Consider the following 21,860-nt stretch of genomic DNA (forward strand, 5'->3'; position numbering starts at 1 on the left):
AGGACACAGTAGTTGGTGGAGAAGATTGTTGTACGTGCATTGGTTGGATGCTACATTGTTGTTTGATGTCTGTGGTGTATGTCTGAGTTGGCTGGGTCCATTCTTCATGGTGTGTTCAACTGCTGGCAGAGATGGGGTACTAAAGTCTGATATACCTCTTCTTCATATTCTATATTACCTGTTAACAGAATCTTCTGTCGGTTCATGGTAGAACAACATTATAATAAATGGAAAGCACCTGTTTGCTTTTGTTCTACAATATTACATTTATTGTTAACCGGTATTCGGCTTACAAGGCCATCTTCAGACCTTTATTGAGTATTATCACCAAAGAAGTTAAATGTTTGCAAACAATATTGGAAGAGAAGTAACACATCTAGACTGAAGTAGAAACATACAGTAAGTAACATCTTTGCAATGAAAAGAGCAAAAATTGAACAGTACATAAAGAACAATGGATTAGACAGGAAAACCTTTAGCACAAAATAGGAATAGCATGCCTACATAGCAGTTTCTATTAATAAACAAAACTAATAAAATAAAATAAAATTAGTACTAGACAAGGCTACATCAGGAGGTATGAAACATGGAGAGTGATACACAAACCAATTAAAAGAAGAGACAATTATCAATGTAACTACAGCATACATATGGAACTTAAGCACTATCAATAAAATAAATAGAAACAAATAAATGCAGGAAAATGGAGGCGTTTGAGGGAACCTACAGTTTGAGAGTGTGGTGGTACTGCATTTTAACATTAACATTATAATCTAAGCAGTGGCTGTGTAACAGTTTTCATTAAATAAATGAGCAAAGTAAAATATGAACAGTATATGATGAGACAACTACAAGGGGTGTTAAACATGGACACTAATACAAGTACTGTCCACGACATAGCCATCATGCAGCCACCGTACTAGACAGGTGTGTGCCATACTGCAACAAATGTTATCTCATAATAAGTTGCTGCATTACAGTCTGTATGACAGTGCTGGAGAATTCTTGCATTTGGGTCATGTTGTCACATCTTCTTCACTATGAGCACTGAATCTTCACAACCACTGAACAGAAATTCAGGTTCCTTGAACAAGAAGCCTCTATTGTCAATACGTGCTTCAGGACTGTAGTAGGTCTCAATACGGAGGCCATGGATGATGCAGTGACATCTGGAGTTGAGTGTTTCGGTCTTGTAGTACATCGGACGACCGCTAGATGGTGTTTCTGCATCCTCTAAGCGCTATGTCACTCAAAAAAGGCGCCAAACCAATTCCCGCGCATTCACTCTTGCAGTGTGCTTATGTAGTTGTCTTTATCGCAAACGTTTGTCGTAAAATGGGGGACAGTTTGACTGAAGAGGAAATTCTGAGGCTGCTGGAAGAATCTGGATCTGAAATTGACGATGATGGATTTCAAACTGAAAATAGTTCTTCTGAAATAGATGGTAATTATAATGGTCACAATTATAATCTCGGCAGTTTCACTGACTTATGTCATTTATTTCGAAGGTAACAACGAGTGGTCCGAAAATGAAAATGAGCCATCAGGTGTATTAGAAGAGTGTGAAGCTCCCATTCAAAAAGGCAGAGGCAGAATACAACAACAGCAGTCCCAAAACAACGTTGTTGAATGGGTAAATGACGATGTCCTACAACAATTACCGCTCTTTGAAGGCGTAAGTAATGTCTTGGCACCTTTGAGCGCCGAAAGCACTGAATTTGACTGTTGGAGCGTCTTTATTGACGCAAATGTCATCAAAAATATAAAGACAGAAACAAACTGCTACGCTGCAGCAACAATTTCCAAATTGCGGATGCAAAATAAAATAACTTCCAGGTCGCTTTGGGCCAATTGGTCTGCTGTGAAGCTACATGAGATGTATCAGTTTTTTGCTATAATTATTCACATGTGCCTTGTACACAAACCAAATATTACGGACTATTGGAGCAATGACCTAATGCTAGATTCCTCCTTACCTGCAAAAATCATGAAAAGAGACAGATTTAGGTCAATTTACTTTATGCTTCACGTAAATAACAACGACAATTATGTACGAAGGGGTCAACCAAACCATGATCCTATACACAAAATCCGACCTTTTTTTGATAACTTTGTACTGAAAAGCAAGAACAGTTTTTCTCCTGGCGAGAATCCCACAGTTGATGAAGGTTTATGTCCATTCAGAGGGAGAATTCGATTTCGAGTATATATCAAGAACTAACCGAGCAGGTATGGTATAAAATTTTTCATTCTAAGTGATTCAGCAACAGGATATGTTTTGAACCGTGAAGTGTACACCGGTACAGGTGAAAAAGACAACAGTGCAGATTCAGTGGTGCTACGTTTGTGCAACAGTTATCTACATAAGGGTCATACATTGTACATGGACCGCTTTTATACTTCTGTAAAATTATTTGAAAAGTTGTTTGATGAGGGCACATCTGCTGTTGGCACAGTAATGAGAAACAGAAGAGGCCTACCACAGGAATTCAAACAGAATAAACTAAGAAGAGGTGAAATCGTATTCAAGAGAAAAAATTCCGTGCTAGCACTTCACTGGAAAGATACTAGGGATGTGTTTGCCCTTTCTACCAAACATAGAATGACAAGTAGTGTTACTAAGACAAAATCCAAGGCTGGAATGGTAGAAAAACTGAAGCCTGATCTCATACTTGATTATAATAAAAATAAAACTGGTGTTGATCATGGAGATCAGCTGGTGACCTACTATTATTTTCAACGACGAACAATGAAATGGTGGAAAAAGGTATTTTTTCATGTATTTATGATGTGCGTGGTCAATTCTTACATTCTGTTCAAGAAACTTCGGCCTGTCTCTCACAAACGAACCAGCTTGTTCACTTTTATGGTGAACCTGGGAAAACAAATACTGGAGAAATCCGGCGAAGTTTTCAACGAAAATGAAAAGCAGGGTTCAGCAGCAAACAGGCTAACAGCAAGGCATTTCCCCACTCACGTCCCATCGACAACAAGCAAGAAATATGCATCAAGATATTGCATTGTTTGCTCTGAGAAGGGCGCACGGAGTACTGGCAAACGAGTGAGAAGGGAGACGAGATGGTGGTGTGAAGAATGTAATGTAGGATTGTGTCTACCTGACTGTTTCAAGCAATATCACACAAAGACAAATTTTACTCAATGAAAAGAGTTGTAAAAATTCAATGAAATAATTTTGTACATTTATTTTATAATAAATTCTGATTTCTTGCAATTTCAAACTTTTTTTCTACCTCTGAATCATCTATTTTTCAAAATATAATAATTCTGTAAATATATGATATCTTACAAAAAACTTTAAACAAATGTTTAGATATAGGATGATAACACACACATCAGTTAAAAGGTTTTGCTTTCCTTCATTACCTTTTGGTCAGGAGCCATGTAAAAAAGGCGCAAAAGTCTACAACTTCTGAGGGATTGCAGTAGTATCTTTGGCCCGACTGCAATGTGTTAATAAAGGCTCATAATTCTAGACTTCCTGTGTGGTGTTCTGGAAGTAACAGAGGATACTGTACAGACTACATTAACAATTTAGCAACTTTGCTGATAGTCTAGCTTTCAACAAAGGAACAAAAATCCATGCCAAGTCTCCTGGTCTATGGTTGGCCAGTGTTTTGCATTGTAGGACTCTTGGTCCTTCTCTTGGATGTCCAGTCTGTATGCTAGTCAGCTATGTTGTTTGTTGGTCCTGGTGATGAAGTCATACTCACTATTGTTTGGTTGAAATGGGAACAGTGAATTCATTGTCATTTTGGCCTGTGACCGTGGAGCAGAAAGAACATTGTAAGGCCAGTTGTATATTTCTTTGCTGTGTCATATGTAAATATCTTGACAGCCAGTATTGTATCATAATCTTTCTGTTTGAGATCTGTGTCCAGGGTGTGTCAGAAAAATGGCAAAATTTGGATATAGCAAACAGACCAAGGGTTATATTGTAAGATATTTCAAATCACAAAAATGAAACCCTTGCCTAAGGCTATTTCACACTTTGTTCATATTTTGAAGAAAAAAAAAATGAAATGATTGTGTGGGATTGATGGCCAGGAGGCCCCACCCGGGGAAGCTCGGCCACTGAGCTGCAAGTCTTATTTCAGACGACAGCAAATTGGGTAATTTGTGTGTCGGTGATGATGGAATGATGATGAAGACAACACAACACCCAGTCTGCGAGTGGAGAAAATCTCCAACCTGGCTGGGAATTGAACCAGGACCCATTGCATGGTAGGCAAACACATTACCCCCCTGCTAAGCAAGTGGACCATGTTTTGAAAATCATGTCTCTTGGATGACCATCACCATTATGGTGATATACAGACAATCTGTGATCTAAGCTGTTCACAGTGTGTTCAAGCATCTGTATAGGAATGTTTCTGATTTCTGGAAGAATGGTGTCTTTCAGATAAGCAGTTGTGTGTACATATGTGACATACATCCTGTGTTTCAGGAACAAAAGGGAGTAATCACAGACTGAAGAACTGGAAGGTCACAAAAGGTGCCCATTCCTTAATACGTTGTAGTCACCACTCAGATGTACCATTGAAATTTAAGCACAGTGAAATGTAGCACCATCTTCCTGAAACCAGTACTCATTTGCAGAAAACTGTTGAAAAGTGCAGGTGTGAGGAATGTGTCAACCATGCCAGCATACCACTGAGATATGACTGTCGTTGTTCATCCATATTCATTCCTCAAAAAATAAAGGGCCAATTATGCCAACTGAAGAGACAGCATGTCACAATGTGACTTTCGGCCTGTGTAAGAGATGGTGTTCATAATAATTATCTTTGCACCAGTAATGACAGTTTTGTTTGTTGACATAACCACTGAGAAGAAAGTGTGCCTCATTGCTCATCCATAGCAAATTCTAGTCTTCATTGTCTCTAATTTTAGTCAACAGTTCAGCAGTCAAAGTCATTTAATTTTCATAATTTAACAGTCGCACAGCCTGTGTCTTTTTTATGGTTGCAATTTGAAATCATTAACATAAAATTCTGTGCCCACAGCGACTGTACATTCTCACTACTTCTGCAATTTGTCTCACAGAACACTTTGGACTATTCTTTACAAGATTTTGCACCTTCTCTATTCATTCTTGTGAGCAACAACTTCTGGGCCTTTCTGGTGATTTCAGCTTAAGTATACTTACTGTTCCTCTGAAGTAAGTTTTTCAACCATAACCTGATTACACATGCCAATGGTACAGGAGTATTCTGTCTAAGACTGAAATGAGGACTGTACTCCTGTCTAACATCAGCAACACTGTACTATTTTTGTAAAATCCCTTTACAACCACAACATGTTCAGGCTTGCTCCAGTGCTCCCTCCCAGCATATGATGTACCTACCTGAAACATATTACAAACATTCAGTGTTACCAATAGTACCACTCCACCCCTAGAGAATAATTGAAATAGTCTGTTCCTTTGCCGCACCCTGTATATCAGAAGCATACCTTCCATCAATCTCACATGATCTTTTCTTCCCCCCCCCCTTTTTTTTCTTTTTCAAAACATGAACTGGGTGTGAAATAGCAATATGCAAGGGTTATTAAAACATTCTGTGAGGCCATTCATCTGTAGGTGCTAGGCAACTGTCATCCTGTGAGTGACATCGCAATGTGAAATTACTTCTGATACTAGTATCAACTGGAAAATTTTCCATGATCAGAGATATCACACAGATTGCTCCCTGGTTCAAAGTGCTAGACGTTTGGCAGTCAGCACAGCTTTGGTGACAACATAACATGTGATGTAGACAGTGGAGACTATTATTGATTGATTGCTGTTTGTCGACTTCAAGAACTTCCACAAGAAGTTTATTATAATTTGGTGGAATGATGTAGCTGCAGGTGGAATTGGTACCACATGTCTTGTAGGTAATTGTGGCATGTGCTTCAGTCACTGGTTTTTCTTACATCATCATTTGTCCATTTCCTATGGCATTTCCTGTTTCGTCAGTGCCATCCCTGCCACGATGGATCCTTGCTCCATCTTTCTGCACCAGTTCAGAAAATTATCTCTTTCCCTGTTCTTTAAATGCTGCCCAAACCTGGGAATCCTCCGAAATGGCCTAACCATAAAAACCTTTCTCTGGATCCCACACCTCCTTGTACAATGACCTTCAGCTTTTCAGATTCCAACAGTCCCTGTCTCTCACAAACCTGTTTCTGCAAAAACACATCTCCAGGGTACAGGCATCCCGAACCACCTCTGCTCCCTTTGCAAGATAACTGCTACTGTGGAATCCCCATTTCATACATCACATCTCTAAAATTTAATCCCTTGCAGTCCAACACCTAGATAATTATTCCAGGCAGTGGCTGCATAAGTTATCCAGCCTGCTGACATTCTACTTCCATCTTGGGACACCACTTTCCAACCCCTATCCTATCTGCAGTTCTCCTTCTTGTCAACCCCTTGTAGTCCAAAGATGTTGCCCAGCTGACCTTCCCAACTTGCCTCATCCCCCTAAACTCCATTCCAACACTCCACTAAACCCATAGCTGAAACAATCCCAGAACACTGTTGTCAACCTTTCCACAAAAATCCTGGGACCCACAAAAGTTTCAACACTATCCAAAGGCTCACTTTCAGTGCTACATCGAAATTTAACTGTGCTGGACTTATCAAAGACCCCTCTCCTTCTCCCAATCTGCGCACTGGAAATACTTCCTTGCCCCATTCCTACCAACCACAGCCAACCTAACAACCTAACCCCAATATTGAACTCTGCCTCTCCCACTTCACATGACCATCCAACCATGATTCTCTTTCCCTCTCTCTTAATCACCCTCTGGTCATCTTCAAGGAATTCCTTACCTCCAAATTGGCCTCACCATTCTACCTGCAGAAAAAGGTTCCACCATTTCCATTAAGTAGTGCAGTGACTGCCTGACAGAAATACTGCACCACTTGTCTTCCACCCATCGTAGTTGGATTGTTTCCCTACTGAAAGAATTTGGGCTCTCATTGACCAACACCTCCAACCTACTGTCCACTTCCTTCACTTACTCTTCATCATCACCATCATGAAATTTATTCACAGTTATGAATATGGACAGCCATCAGTTGTATAATGGAATGATGACAATGAAAATTTGTGCCGGACTGGGACTTGAATTTCTTACTTATTGTGAGTGGTCGCCTTACCATTAGGCTGTTCAGGCATGCTTCATGGCCAGCCCCAAACTCCCATATGTTGTCATCCAAGTGTCTACAACTGACACTCATACATCCATTACATATATTCCCAAGAAGAGGAGACATTTTAATTGTAAGTCGGTTGCCTAGTTTTGGCAGATAAATACAATATTGCAGTGCTGTGTTGTTCAGAAGTATGAGGCAATATTCTTTTGGACATGCATGCATGTCATCCTCTCTAATGACTCCATTCACTCCGACATTGACAATAATCCCACCAACCATCAACAGTATCTGCATTTTGACAGCTGTTATTCTTTTCACATCACAAAACTCCTCCCATACAGCCTGGCCAGCGGTGGGCAGCCTATCTGCAGAGATGGAAGCGCTCTTGTCCAGTATGATGAAGGTCTCACAAAGGCCTTCACAGATAGACACTATCCTCCAGACCTATTCTGAAAACAGGTCTCCCATGCCATATCCCCAAACACCCCAAACCTCGCACCACCCCAAAGAACCCGCTAAATAGGAATAACCCCTTCATCATGCAGCACCACACTGGAATGGAATAACTGAACCACCTCTTTTGTCAGGGCTTTGTTTACCTATTATCATGTGCTGAAATGAAGGATATCCTACCCAAGATCCTTCCCACGCCTCTGAAAATGGTGTTTCATCACCCACCCAGCCTGCACAACTTCATATTCTTTCCTTGAGCCACTCCTAATCCCAACTCCTGGTCCCAGGGATCATATCCCTGTGGAAGACCCAGATGCAAGACCTGCCCAATCCAACCATACTGCACTTCCTATTCCAGTCCTGTCACAGCCTTGTTCTACCCCATCTGAGGCCAGGCGACCTGTGAAAGCAGTCATGTTACATACCAGCTGCACTGCAATTATTGTTCAGCATTTTATTTTAGTGTGACTGCCAAACAGCTGTCTACCAGGATGAATGACCACTGCCAAATTGTGGCAGACTGTGGAATAGATCACCCTGTGACACAACAGGCAGCTGTACATAACATATTTGATTTTAGTGGCTGATTCACAACCTGGGTTGTCTTGATCCTCCCCTTCACAACCAGATTTTCTGAACTGCACAGATGGGAGTTATACTTACAACAGATTCTCCACTCCCAAAATCATCCCAGCCTCGAATGAAAAGTAAGGTGCCAATGATGTAGAGTACTCTCTGTAAAAACAAATTGGGATTCCATCTAGACCTGGTGACTTACTTGTTTCAACTCTTTCAGTTATTTCTCTATGCCAGGGATGCTTATTACTATATCATCCATATAGGATTCAGTGCGATGGTTAAACAGTGGCACCTTTGTATGGTTCTCCTGCATGTACAAGTTCCTTTTACTATCTCCTGCTGCCAAACAAAACTGGACAGGAGCCTAAGAACTGCTTAGAGATTTTACATAGGCCCAGAATGTTTTCAGTACTGTGCCAGATCTTTAGTGAAGGTATGACAGTGGTAGCTGTTATATGCTTTTAAAATAGATCTCTTTACAGATATACAGATCTCTACTAATCTTTGCCAGGCATCAATTGTATATCCTCTTTTGAACCAAGAGTATAATAGCCTATATTTCAGAGGCTCTCCATGCAACAGCGTAAGTTTGGGATAGTTGGACCATGTTTTTTTAAAGTTACTTTTTACAAATATTTGCAGTGTCTAGGATTTGGTATATATTTTTATAAAATGTGTGTATGATCATGAACAATTGTATACAGCTCTTCAGCTCTTACACTGAGCACACTTGAAGCTATGATTTTTTTTTCCTTTTTGTATGCTCAGTACCATTAAAACAAGCGAAAATTCTTATTTGGTGCACTGGAATATAAATGGCTTAAGTCTCTGCATATTCTTGGGCTCTTACAGAAGCTATGAAGTGAAAACAAATTTTAATTGTTTAAATGAAAAATGTATATTTGAAAACTGTTGTGTAGAGCTTAAAGACCTTAACATGTTAGTCATTTCAATTTTTAGAATTCCAGAAATGGCTATAGTCACACCATTCCTCCCTAAATTCTAGTGCTTGCTAGCTAAACTAAAGAAAAAAAGAAGAAAATTAGTAATTGCAGCTGATTTTAATAGAAACATTGCAAATGATAATAAAGCACAAACAAAATTTATTGATTCAATTAAAATGTCTGGTTTTAAACAAAATTTTTCGGAGTTCACCAGAGAAAATATTCACTCAGCAACATGTGTTGACAACATCATAACAAATTACTACCTTGATAATGTACATAAACCTGTGTAAACTAGAACTTCCTAATCACTCAGCATTGTTTGTCTCTCTGCCAAAAGCTGATAAAAATAATATCAAAATAAATTTCAATAAAACAAATATTGAAATATTCTGTGAGAAACTAAGTAAAGTTAAGTGGTGTTTCAGGGATGCTGATTCAACAAATGAAAATGTTAGTACATTTTTAAACAGTTTTCTGGAAGTATTTAATGAAACTTTCCCACTAAGATGATATTGCAATAAGACCAAGTAAGATAAAGATGGATTGCTCCAAGAATAACAATTTTCCAGTGAGAGGAAAAGGAAGCTACACAATCAGCTAAAGTACAACAAAGATCCTGAGTTTGTAAAATATGTTAGAAACTATAGAACTATTTTTTTAAAAGTTATGAAAGCTTGAAAACAAATGGCAAATAATAAATTCATTCTAGGGCATTAAAAAACCAAGGGCAATAGGGTATGTAGTTAAGTCTGAATTAGGTGTCAAAAATCACACACAAGAAATTTCAAACATCAAACTTAAGAAAAAATCTGCTGTAAATCCAGCTCAGATATCTGAGTGCTTCAATGAGTACTTCAGAAATGTAATCTGATTTAGATGTGGCAAATTATGGGCAGAAAGTAAATAGTTTTGGGTTGAAAGGCAATATAAGTGGATGTCTTAAAAAATTCAACAGTCTCAACAAAATTTGTTGAAAATGTCATACTGTCATTAACCCTCGAGCAGACGCACCTGTGTATAAAGTGCGCCAATCACAAATAACACTGTTGTGCACAATCGTATTTTTGTTTTACGATAGCAAGCCCCTACCTACTCCCAAACTATTGTTTCGGCTAGCACAGTGAGAAGTTGTGTTGTACAAAATATGCCACATGCCCAGTCATGTAAGTAATTTTTCCTTCACTTTTATTTCTTTAATCGAATCAAAAGATAACACATAACAAGTGAGTATGTCATTGTGCAGGGCAAGATCAAAACTGACAGACAACAAGCTTGATTGGTTATTCAACAAGAATCCAGAGTTCAACTCTGTACCAGACAATGAAAATGATGATGACTCTGAAGAAGAAGAAGAATTTATCACATGAAGTGACCACGATTCAGATTCTGATCAAATCCACAATTCATATGATGACTGCAAAGAGCTCCTCTCCACTGGTGGTATTTTTATGGGAAGGGACAAAACATGTAAAAGGAATAAAATATGTCCTAATGTGATTTCAACAAGAAAAGGAAAGAATATTATGAAAATATTTCCTTGGCCAATACGCGTTGTCAGAGGGGACAAAAGCAAAACAGAACCTTTGTGGACAATACTTAGCCTGGAAATGACTGATGAAATTGTAAAATACATGAACTTATACATCCAATCTAAGAAAGAATGTGTACAATAATCTAGGGAAAGGCATGCTAAGGAAACTATACGGTGTGAAATAATGGCATTGTTGGGATTGCTCTATTTTATTGGGACTAAGAAAGAAAACCACACAAATGTCATTCACCTGTGGACAGCAGATGGTACTGGTATGGAGATAACAAGAGCTGTGATGATCTACAGAAGATTTCTGATCCTTTTAGAATGTATCTGTTTTAACAACAAGAGTACAAGGCAAGAAAGAAGAGTAACTTATAAATTTGCTGCAATAAGGCAAATATTGGATGACTTTGTGGTGAACTGCAAACACTTATACTGTAGGACAATTTGTTACAGTATGCAAAAAGTTGCAAGCTTTCTGGAGTCACTGTTATTTTGATCAGTATATCCCAAACAAACCATCGAAGTACGGGATAAAGACTTTTGTTTTAGCAGAAGCTAAAACTTTCTTCACTAGTAATATTGCAGTATATTGTCGAAAACAATCTAAAGGACCATACTATGTTTCTAATTCTCCCTGTGATATTGTAGGAAGGATAGTTACTCGCACTGAAGGCTCAGGAAGAAACGTTACAATGGATAATTGGTACATTAGCTATTCCTTAGCCAACTCCCTTTTGAAAAAGTGACTAACATGCATTGGTACATTGGGAAAAAACAAAGGCGAGAACCCACAAGAATTTCTATCTGGGAAATGTAGGGCTGTCCGCTTCTTTCTATTTGGTTTTAGGAATGATATGACGCTAGTTTCATATGTGCCAAAGCAAAAAAGAGGTAGTTATATTACTTTCAACTATGCACGATTTTGGAACCATTGACAAAGTTAGTGGTAAACCAGAGATAGTTTTGGATTACAGTATAACAAAGGGAGGAGTTGACACAGTCGATCAACTGGGAGGTGCATATTCTGTTGCATGGGGTGACAGAAAGATGGCCATTGGTTGTATTATATGCTCTAATGGATATAGCAGGAATCAATGCTGAAATAATTTTTTTATGCTAATGAGGCAAATCCAAAAAAGAAGAGAAGAAGTTTCTTGAAAGATTTAGTGCTGTCTCTTATGAAGCCTCAACTAGTGGAAAGAGCTTATATTCCCTCACTTCCTGCTGACATTGTAACTTTCCTTGTGAAATACGAAGCTCAACATGTCAAAAGAACTGAGGAGCTTGCCACCAAGAAAAGAGGCTGGTGTGTGACATCTCAATAAGGAAGAAACACATATACTACCATAAGGTGTAACTCATGCCATAGCTTTGTTTGCAAAGGACATGTAAAAACAGTACATACACATGAGAAGTGTAATGCATTTCTTGAAAATGTGAAAGACAGTTAACTGTATAGATGGAAGGAACTTTGTGATAACTGATATTTCTTCAATATATAAAGCCTTTGTCCTTTTATATTGCAACGAAAGAGTGTTTTTGTTCACTATGTGCTTATAAAAGTGTTGGAATAGACTGATATGTCAGCTGCGGCAATAGAATGATATGGAAGTTTCTTACTTATTTCATCAAATAGTAAATTAGTGATGTAATATAAGTTTCTTGTATTGTTGTTTAAATAAACTGAGATTTTGCTCATACATGTTTCCATTGGTAGCATAATGACAGCTTTTGGCTACATGTGTACAAAATGTGCCATGAGCTCACTCATGTTAAGAAAATTGGTATGTCTGTTCAATGGTTAAAAGACAAAGACTCAGCAGATAGGGATGGGATACCCACCAAAGCAATTAAAAAGTTTACAACCTAATTGCTCATCCTCTCTCTCTCATAATTAACAAATCATTTGAGAAAGGTTATTTCCCTGATCTCTTGAAATATGCAAAAGTAAAGCTGTTGTTGAAAAGAGGTTAAAAAGATGATATGGGAAATTATCACCACATTTCTATACTCCCTGTCATATTAAAAATTTTGAAAAAATTTCTGCAGATATAAAGATACAGATATAAAGCTTCACCACACAGGATGATATAATTTCAAATAACCAATTTGGCTTTCAACAAAGCAAAAACACAGTACATGTGACAAATGAGTTTATTGAAAAATTATTCATTGTTAGGTAGGAAAGCTAAATTCACAGGTATATTCTATGTTCATACAAAGGCATTCGACTCTGTAAACCATTCCCTGCTTCTTTTCAGACTCAACAGGTATGGAATAAGAGATTTTGCTTTGAAATGGTTTGAATGGCATCTAATGGAGAGGAAACAAGGGGCAATAATCACATCAAATGGAGCAGATTACTTTTCAGAGTGGAAAACTGTGCCAGAAGTTGTTTCTCAATGCTCAATCCTTGGATCAATTTTATTACTGTTCTATGTAAATGACTAGCCTCTGAAAGTAAATGCTCATTTAATCTTGTTTGCAGATGATACATCTGCCCTAACTGAAAATGAAAGTTCTGACACTGTACTACAGAGCGTCTTGAATATGTTAAGTAACGGAAACATGGTTCAATTTAAATGGCTTAAGGCACAACATTTCAAAAATGCACTTGGTGACTTTTAAAACCAAACAGTCCAAAACTGTAGAAATCTGTATTCCTCACAATAATAAAATTAATGGAACAACTTGACTCAGTCAGATCCTAGTAATAGACTTAAAACAATGGAAAATCCAGGATGGAATGTAACAATGTTATGAGAAGGAAAGTTGCTACTTACCATATAGTGGAGATGCTGAGTGACAGATAGGCACAACAAAAAGATTTTCACACTTAAAGCTTTTAGCCTTTGTCAACAATATACACACACACGCTCACACACACACACACACACACACACACACACACACACACACACACACACACACACACACACGACATCCTCCCACCACCACCCTCTCCAGGAGGAGGAGAAGCTTAGTGTTTAACGTCCCGTCGACAACGAGGTCATTAGAGACGGAGCGCAAGCTCGGGTGAGGGAAGGATGGGGAAGGAAATCGGCCATGCCCTTTCAAAGGAACCATCCTGGCATTTACCTGAAGCGATTTAGGGAAATCACGGAAAACCTAAATCAGGATGGCCGGAGACGGGATTGAACCGTCGTCCTTCCGAATGCGAGTCCAGTGTGCTAACCACTGCGCCACCTCGCTCGGTCACCGTCTCCAGACCGGTCACTAGCATCACCTATCCTTTCAAAGAAAGGGCTACCTGTGAAACCAGTCATGTGATCTACAAGCAAAGCTGCAACCACTATGCTGCATTCTATGTAGCAAGACTACCAACAAGCTGTCTGTCCCCATGAATGGCCACTGACAAACTGTGGCCAAGAAACAAGTGGACCACTATGTTGCTGAAAATGCTGCCAAACATGATATCCTCCATTCCAATGACTGCTTCACAGTCTGTGCCATATGGATCCTTCCCACCAACACCAGCTTTTCTGAATTGCACAGGTGGGAACTTTCCCTGCAATAGATCCTACGTTCCTGTAACTTTCCTGGCCTCAACCTTTGTTAGTCGCTGTCCTCACCCATCCAGCCCCTTCCCTGCTCTCATTCCAGCACTACACAGGCATCATTTCTCTCCTTTTCTACTACTCCCCCCCCCCCTCCCCACCTCTACACAGCCCACTACCCAACTTGCAGCACTTCACTGTCCGCCATCCCCACCATACTATCCATCCCCCTCCCCACCTCAGCCTCCTCCTTTCCTTCACCCAGTTGCCACTCTCATCATGCACTGGTGCTGCTCTTCACAGTGTGGTTTCAGTTTCCTGAGACTGCAGTCATGGGTGTGAGTTGCTTTTGCATTAGTGTGTGTGTGAATATGTGTGTCTTTGGTTGACAAAGGCTACTGACCAAAAGCTTTAAGTGTGAAAATTTGTTTGTTGTGCCTATCTGCGACTGAGCACATCCACTATATGGTGAATAGCAACTTTTCTTCTCATGATATTGTTATAGGAACAGACTTAGACAGAACTTTGAGTTGAAATTTTCGTATAGAATATCTTCAAATAACCTTAACTGCCTTGCATTTATAATGGAAATTTTAGCTTGTGCAACTCATATGGACACCAGGACAATAGCATACTACAGCTATTTTGAATCTGTTATTAGATGTTGCATAATTTTTGGGGAAACTTGGGGAAATTTTACACGAATTTTAAAGTTGCAACAAAGAATCATTTGTAACATGTGCACTGCACAGCTGAGAGCATCATGTTGAACATTATTTAAAGACCTAAAACTGTTAACTGTCCCATCTTTATACATCTCTGAAAAAAGAAATTGAACACTCATACAACACAAGACATAAAGAAAACTTACTTTATGCTCACGTCACATCACTTAAAATCGTGTGCTCAGACTCCTCAGTTTATAGCCATGAAAATTCGCAACACAATAGAAGGATGTTACATAGTGAATATGAAGATAAATATTTTAAAAAGTGATTTATATAACTTTCTAATAGAAAGATGAAGTGATACTTTGAGCTGGATCCCTAAAATTAAATAACAATTTATGATAGTTGTAGTGGTTGTAAATATCATAAGTTTGACAGAATTTAGATAAGTAAATTATTCACAAAATATAATTGTAAGTGTGCCAAAATTACAAATAAGCTAATTGTAACCTTAACATGTCTCCCGTACATCAGACATATGTCCTGAAATTCTGTATGTTATGAGATGAATAAAACACTTTACACATTACATTACATTCACTTGGCGGTCCATCTATCCTGGGGGTACTCAGGTTAGATGGATCATGTAATCTTGCTCTACCACACATCACCATTAAACCTTAACTCGCTAGGTGGCTTTCCTGTAAAGTATACCACGAGGTGTGGTCTCTGGGACACCTCTATTTAAACCAAGATTTAAGGCAATAATCATTTGAAATTTTTAATTTATGCTATATAACATTTATTTTTACAATTATTTAAGTGTTGTTCACATGCTTATAGTTAATTTTATTGCACTAAACAAAGCCTGCAGTATTTTATTATTTATCACACAAAAGTACATAATTTTGTGTGGTCCTTTTAAATATTAAACATAAATATACTGTTAGGGTACTGAATTTTACATTCTGAAAAATTATACAATCTCTGTAGCAAATAAATTTCCAAATAAAACTAAAATTCAGGGTTTAAATTTGTGCATAAAAATTCCACCTGATAGGTACAAAAAGAAAGTCTGTCAAATTGACATTCATTGCAGGGAACTACATTTTTATTGCCACTCAGAACACATTAAACTTTAATAGACACTTTAAGTATTTGATTGAAGAAACAGACAGATCCCCATCACAACTTTCCCGAAGTTCTTCCTCTGAATGATACTCTTGTTCAATAGCAGAACAGTGATCACTGGCTAATGTAAAGTTGTCATATTTTTTGTTTATTTCTTGATCTATATCACTGACACCTTCCTCCATAGACTGACATTAATTTCATCAAACTTGGGAAAGTTAGAACTGACACATTTTTGCCAATACATTTTGAGCTATACAGTACCGTACTGAAAGAAACAGGTACATACTTCAGGAGGCGCAATCAAGGAGACTCCGACACGAATCAATAATAAACACAGAAGGTGATAACACAACTGACAACAAAACATTGTAGGCTTGGCAATTTAAGTATGGTAGGGGGGAGTATATAAGCATTCCACCACAAATGGTCTTGGAAAGCAAGTTCAAAAATTTTTAGTGGTCTGAGAGACCACACCTCAACAGTTAAGGGTTAATGTCTCTGTCTTCGCAAAAGTTTCGAAAGCTTTGAGAGGCATAAGATATACAAAAGAAAAACTTTTTACTTATCTTCATCTTCTCTTGTTGTTGGCTGCAGTTCTCTTGTCTAGGGGTACATTCGTGAGGCTGAAATTTTGATTTTGTGGGTTCCAGTTCAACTGAATAATTGATGAAATTCCTTCTGTTGCTATGACTTTCTTTCATTTTATCCCTTTCTTCTATATAACACTGTCCTTACAATTTTCACTTCAGAACACAAATTAGATTGTTATTGACAAAACTAAAAAAATACAGCTGTTTCCATCAGAGATGCCACTCACTACTCCTTAAATTCCACAGTACTCAAAACAAATGTAATAATTAATGTTAGATTATCAAATTTAAGTATGCCAGATATTTTGTAATTTCAAATATTTTTAAAAGAAGGGTAATCTTAACTGTATCAATTGCCATGAATTAATTTATTTTATACATTTTAGCCTGAAGTACAATACATCACATGCAAAATCATAGGAAGTTCATTCAGTTACACATCTGATATAATGTTCACCTATACAAGATTCGATAGCATACATGGTATCTGTTATGTTTATGAAAAAAAGGTAATTTTAGAGGAGGGTGTCCTATTACACTATTTCCCTCACAAAATTTGGAAACAGTGTGTTTACAATGTTTTGTGAGAGACTACAAGGTTTGCAAAACAGTGTACAAAACGATGCCAAAAGGTAGATTACAGATTTATAGTAGTATCTAATACATAACATATTAGGCCTCCACAAGACATAAGAAAAATATCTACTATACAAATTGTAATCTATACATGTATCAGGACATGGTATTCAGATTTTCAGATCTGTGGGACATACTGTCACAAGACAAATAATTCAAAGTCAAAACTGAAACGTTACACCATTAAACTATAGAAATAAATACAGAGACAATGTAGATTACTAGAATTATAAATTGTAGGTTTACATCCATACAATGAAACTTTCAAAACCTTCAAAAGAGAAGAGAAATATTTCAGAGCCTAGGTGTACAATGAGTGAACTAAAACTAAACTCCTCCCGAACAGGCCTTGAAGGCCCAATGGCACTGATGAGTGAGCCGACTCGAAAAACTCATAACGACTAGTACAGACCAAAAGAATATACTCAATCATTAGTAGGAATCAATCAGCCACATAAACAACAGTATTTAAGGATGTGTTGATTCATGAAAGAGCAAAATAACGGAAAAACATTAGAGCCTAAGTTTATGATGTGGGGACTGACCCATGAATCCAAACCACACAGGGTACAAAGCAGCAAAAAATGTTTCGCCACAACAAAATGAATAAAGTTCATAATCATATCAATAAGTTCAATTATATGCAAAGAGTAATTGTAAGAAGTATCTAGCATTAATCAATGGTTGTATGCTCTCCTTCAGTATACACATACACAGTCGCGATGACCAGGGGTACCCAAAACAGAGTTAAGCATGAGTCTGACCACAACTCATGTTCCAATCAGATACAGAATTGCAATATTCAGGATAAATACAGGTAAACAGTCAAAAAATAAGTTCTGAATGATGACATAATCCAGTAGCTGGAGGACCAAAATCGGTGTATGAAACCAGATACGTATACATTTTTTTATGTTGTCTACACTAGTAAATGTCTTCCACACTATTTGCTAACTATCCATACAAAACTAACCTATGTATATAAAAGTCCAGAAGGTTCAACACAATTGATAAAAAAATACATACTGATTTATAGTTACATATTGTGTTGGTAAGTCTACCTCCCTGCTTGAAAAAAACATGCATTTATGCTGAATAACACTGTCTTTAGCATTCATCATTAACAATTCACAAATGTCAGTCACAACAAAGATGTAGCTGACAGATGCTCGAGTACGTACCCATCACCTATGATCTCTTGTAAGTCAACTGGTCCAGTACGTTACAGCCATACAACAGTGTGAGGACTGGATCTGCCCACATCTTCCAGTTTCCTCTAGAGTTCTCATCTCATGCTCCAAATGATAGGTAACGTCCTGTCTAGTATTCACATCAAATCCTGAAACATTGTTTTGTGTACTAAATATGCTGTTCAATAACTTCTTCAAAACACACAAGATATGCTCTCCTCAGACATTTTTCGAAGTCAGTTATATGGTATTTATGTCAGTTGAAATTAAAAAGTGTTCACATATGAAACATTAGTAAACAGAGTTGATTGTAATAAAAAATGGACTAATAAGGTATTACACACAGATATGCTCAGATACTATTGCTAATTTTTGCAGTGCAAATTATGAACATTGTCACATTTCAAAATTGTAAAAAGATCTACTCATTTAGTCTCAAGGCATATATGTATCAAATTCTAAAGCACAGATCGATTACAGACCATAATTATATAGTGTATCACAGATTTTTAACTCAGTCAATAGATAATACAGAACTTTAAAATTCACATCAACTTACATACTAAATTCCAGACAAACAAAACAGAATTATATAGTTCTATGAATCTACAAATAGATTGAAACCCAGTCAATAGGTAAGGGAGAATTGTAGAAGTCACATCATCTTACATGACAATGGAAAAAGAACAAAAAAACAAAAATTAGATACTTATAGGTCATGTATATATGCTTTCAGTTCAGTGATATTGCATAATCCAAACAACTTCTTAGATTTAGGATACACAAGTCTGTATGAATTAGGATGTGGATTTTAATGAGTTTCAAATGGTCCAATATAAACATCAAAAAATTTCTTTATCTCAGATGTCATTTGGCTTTCACCAACTCAGGATCTCCTTCCTTAAACTTAGAAAATCTACCTTTACCATCCTGTCTCTGTTTTCTCCTAGCCCCCTGTTTTTTCATCATCTCCCTAACATACTCTTCTCTCTCTTGTGGTGACAGAATTATACATGGTGGAAACTCAACATTTTCGGAAACAGAGTTAGATGGTATGTGATTAAACATGATTTCAAATGGTGAAAAACCTGTTGAAGAAAGTTGTAAGCTGTTCATAATATCCTCAAAATCACTGACATAATCTATTCAACTGGTATGATTCTAACTACAATAAGTTCTAAACAGTCGTCCAATCTCTCTCATACATCTTTCTGCAGGGTTACTTAAATGATGGTACACCAAGGTTAGAATACACCTTGTTTTTACATGACCAACAAAATCTTTCCAAGCTTGTGATGTAAACTGAAAAACCGTTATCAGATAAAATTGTTTTAGTAATACCCACCTGATGAAATATCTGTTCTCAAATTTAGAGATGATTTCCTTACTGGCAGCTTTCTTGAGAGAAAACAGCTTTATGAACTTTGAAAATACATCAACAACTACAAAAACGTAACAAAATCCATCCTTAGACTTAGGTAAATGTCCTTGAACATCCACAGACATGAGATCAAGATTACTCTTAGGCAATATGTTTTGCATTTAGCCTCTACTTGTCTGGTTACTTACCTTCACTCTTTGGCATCTGTCATAGCTGGCAATCTTCCTCTTGGTTCTACTTCCTATGTTATAAAAACAGATGTTTTCCTGAAGCTTTTGCATGCATTTTGTTGATCCAAAATGACCAAAACTTTCATGTGTGTAAGTAATCAAACAATACACTGTTCCGGCCAACATAGTTTCCAATCTTCTGAGACAGTCCTATGTCTCCTGAATAAAATAACCCTTATGTCTCTTATAACACTGTTCTGTCTTTTCTCCTCCTTTCTTACCCAACATGTTCTTCATTAGTTTACAGTTTTGATCATGATTTTGTTACCTATGGATGTCTTTGCAAATTTTCAAGTTCTCTTTATCCTCATACCCCTCAAGTGCATACTTTTAAACTCTTTCTCTCCTTCTCCAAAGCTGTTACATAATTCTCTCTAAAGGTAGCCTAGACAAAGAATCAGCAACTACAGTGTCTGTGTCGTTAATGTATCTGATTTCATAATTTAATGGCTGTAAAGACAAGGCAAAATGAGTAATTTTGTTATGGTACAGCTTACACAACTGAAGATATCATAATGCTTTGTGATAATTGTAAATGATGGCTTTGCGATCTAGTAAATAATTTTTAAATTTGTTGAAAGCCCAATGTACACCCGAAAGTTCTTTCTCAGTTACAGGGTATGTCTCTTCGTGTTTCTGCAATACTCTACTATCAAATGCAAGAGATCTATGTTCAATAATACAATCATCTTCAACCTCCTAAAATAAATGAGCATCCAAACCAACATCACTACTGTCTATCATAATACAAAAAGAAAGAGACATATGGGATCTGAACAATATCTGACACAACTGTCCTCTGATCTCATTGAAAGCATCCTGACACTCCTGATTCCAATCCCTAAATGGTATTCTTCTTCAAAAGTTCATACAAGCATGGAGCTTTCGAAACTTGGCTGCAAAAAATTTTCTATGAAGTCCAGTTAACCAAAAAAATAATTTGAGCTGTTATTTGTTGCCAGGAGTAGGAAAATTAGCAAAAGCATCAATTTTCTCTATATCAGGCGCAATTCCTTTCCCAGGTACAACATGTCCTAAAAATTTAACTTACCTATTTTCTAAGACATGCTTTTTGATACTAATTTGTCAAACACATCTCATAACAGATTCAAATGTTGTTTCCAAGTCTCATCTGTGTTCAGAATGTCATCAACATACACAATTAATTTTGAACTCACTTCACTTCCTAAGACAGAATCCAGAGCACTTATGAATTCAGCTACAGATGCATTTAGCCAAAATGGCATCACACAGTATTGTAAACACTTACATCCATACATAATTGCTTTATACTTTCTAGAGTTATTTTCAAGTGGGATCTGGTGAAATCCAGGGGTCACATCCAAACTACCATGTATTTTACATAATCAAAGTTGTGTAACAGCTCGTCCATGTTCTCAGAATGGTCATTCTCTCTGGTAAGAAATTTATTAAGATGTCTAGATTCCAAACAGTTCTCACTCCACAATTTCTCTCACTTACCAAAACTAAAGCCTTATTGTATGCAATCCTACTTCTCTCAATTGCACGTGATGTTTCCATTTTCTGATTTTTCTCTACATCTCTCCTTTTTGAAAATGGGATATTATACGGCTTTAGGAAGAAAGGTTGATGATCTCTAAGGTAAAGTATGCACTGATAGTCTTTCACAATCCCTGTTTTTTTACTAAACACATTTCTAAACTCCAATAACAAATTCCTAAGTTGTTACTTTTGTATGTCACTAAGAGTCATAGCTTCCCTTACTTTAGAGTCTATTACACTCTCAAAATCCTGATCCTTAGTCTCAGCAAAATCTATATCATCATCAAACACCTGGTGCTCATGTTTAT

General features: G+C 37.3%; 1 long non-coding RNA gene across 1 annotated transcript in view; it reads right to left on the reverse strand.

Annotated features, from left to right (window-relative positions):
- Positions 1–484: 484 nt before the first annotated feature.
- The window catches only part of LOC126260209 (uncharacterized), a 31,047-nt gene continuing 9,671 nt past the window's right edge, over positions 485–21,860 (reverse strand). Inside the window, exons 2-3 of the long non-coding RNA XR_007546628.1 lie at positions 18,409–18,566; positions 485–1,390 (exon numbers count right to left, since the gene is read on the reverse strand). This is a non-coding gene — a long non-coding RNA (uncharacterized LOC126260209). The remainder of the gene's footprint in view (positions 1,391–18,408; positions 18,567–21,860) is intronic.

The sequence above is a fragment of the Schistocerca nitens genome, chromosome 5 (assembly GCF_023898315.1).
Source record: "Schistocerca nitens isolate TAMUIC-IGC-003100 chromosome 5, iqSchNite1.1, whole genome shotgun sequence".
Taxonomy (NCBI): Eukaryota; Metazoa; Arthropoda; class Insecta; order Orthoptera; family Acrididae; genus Schistocerca; species Schistocerca nitens.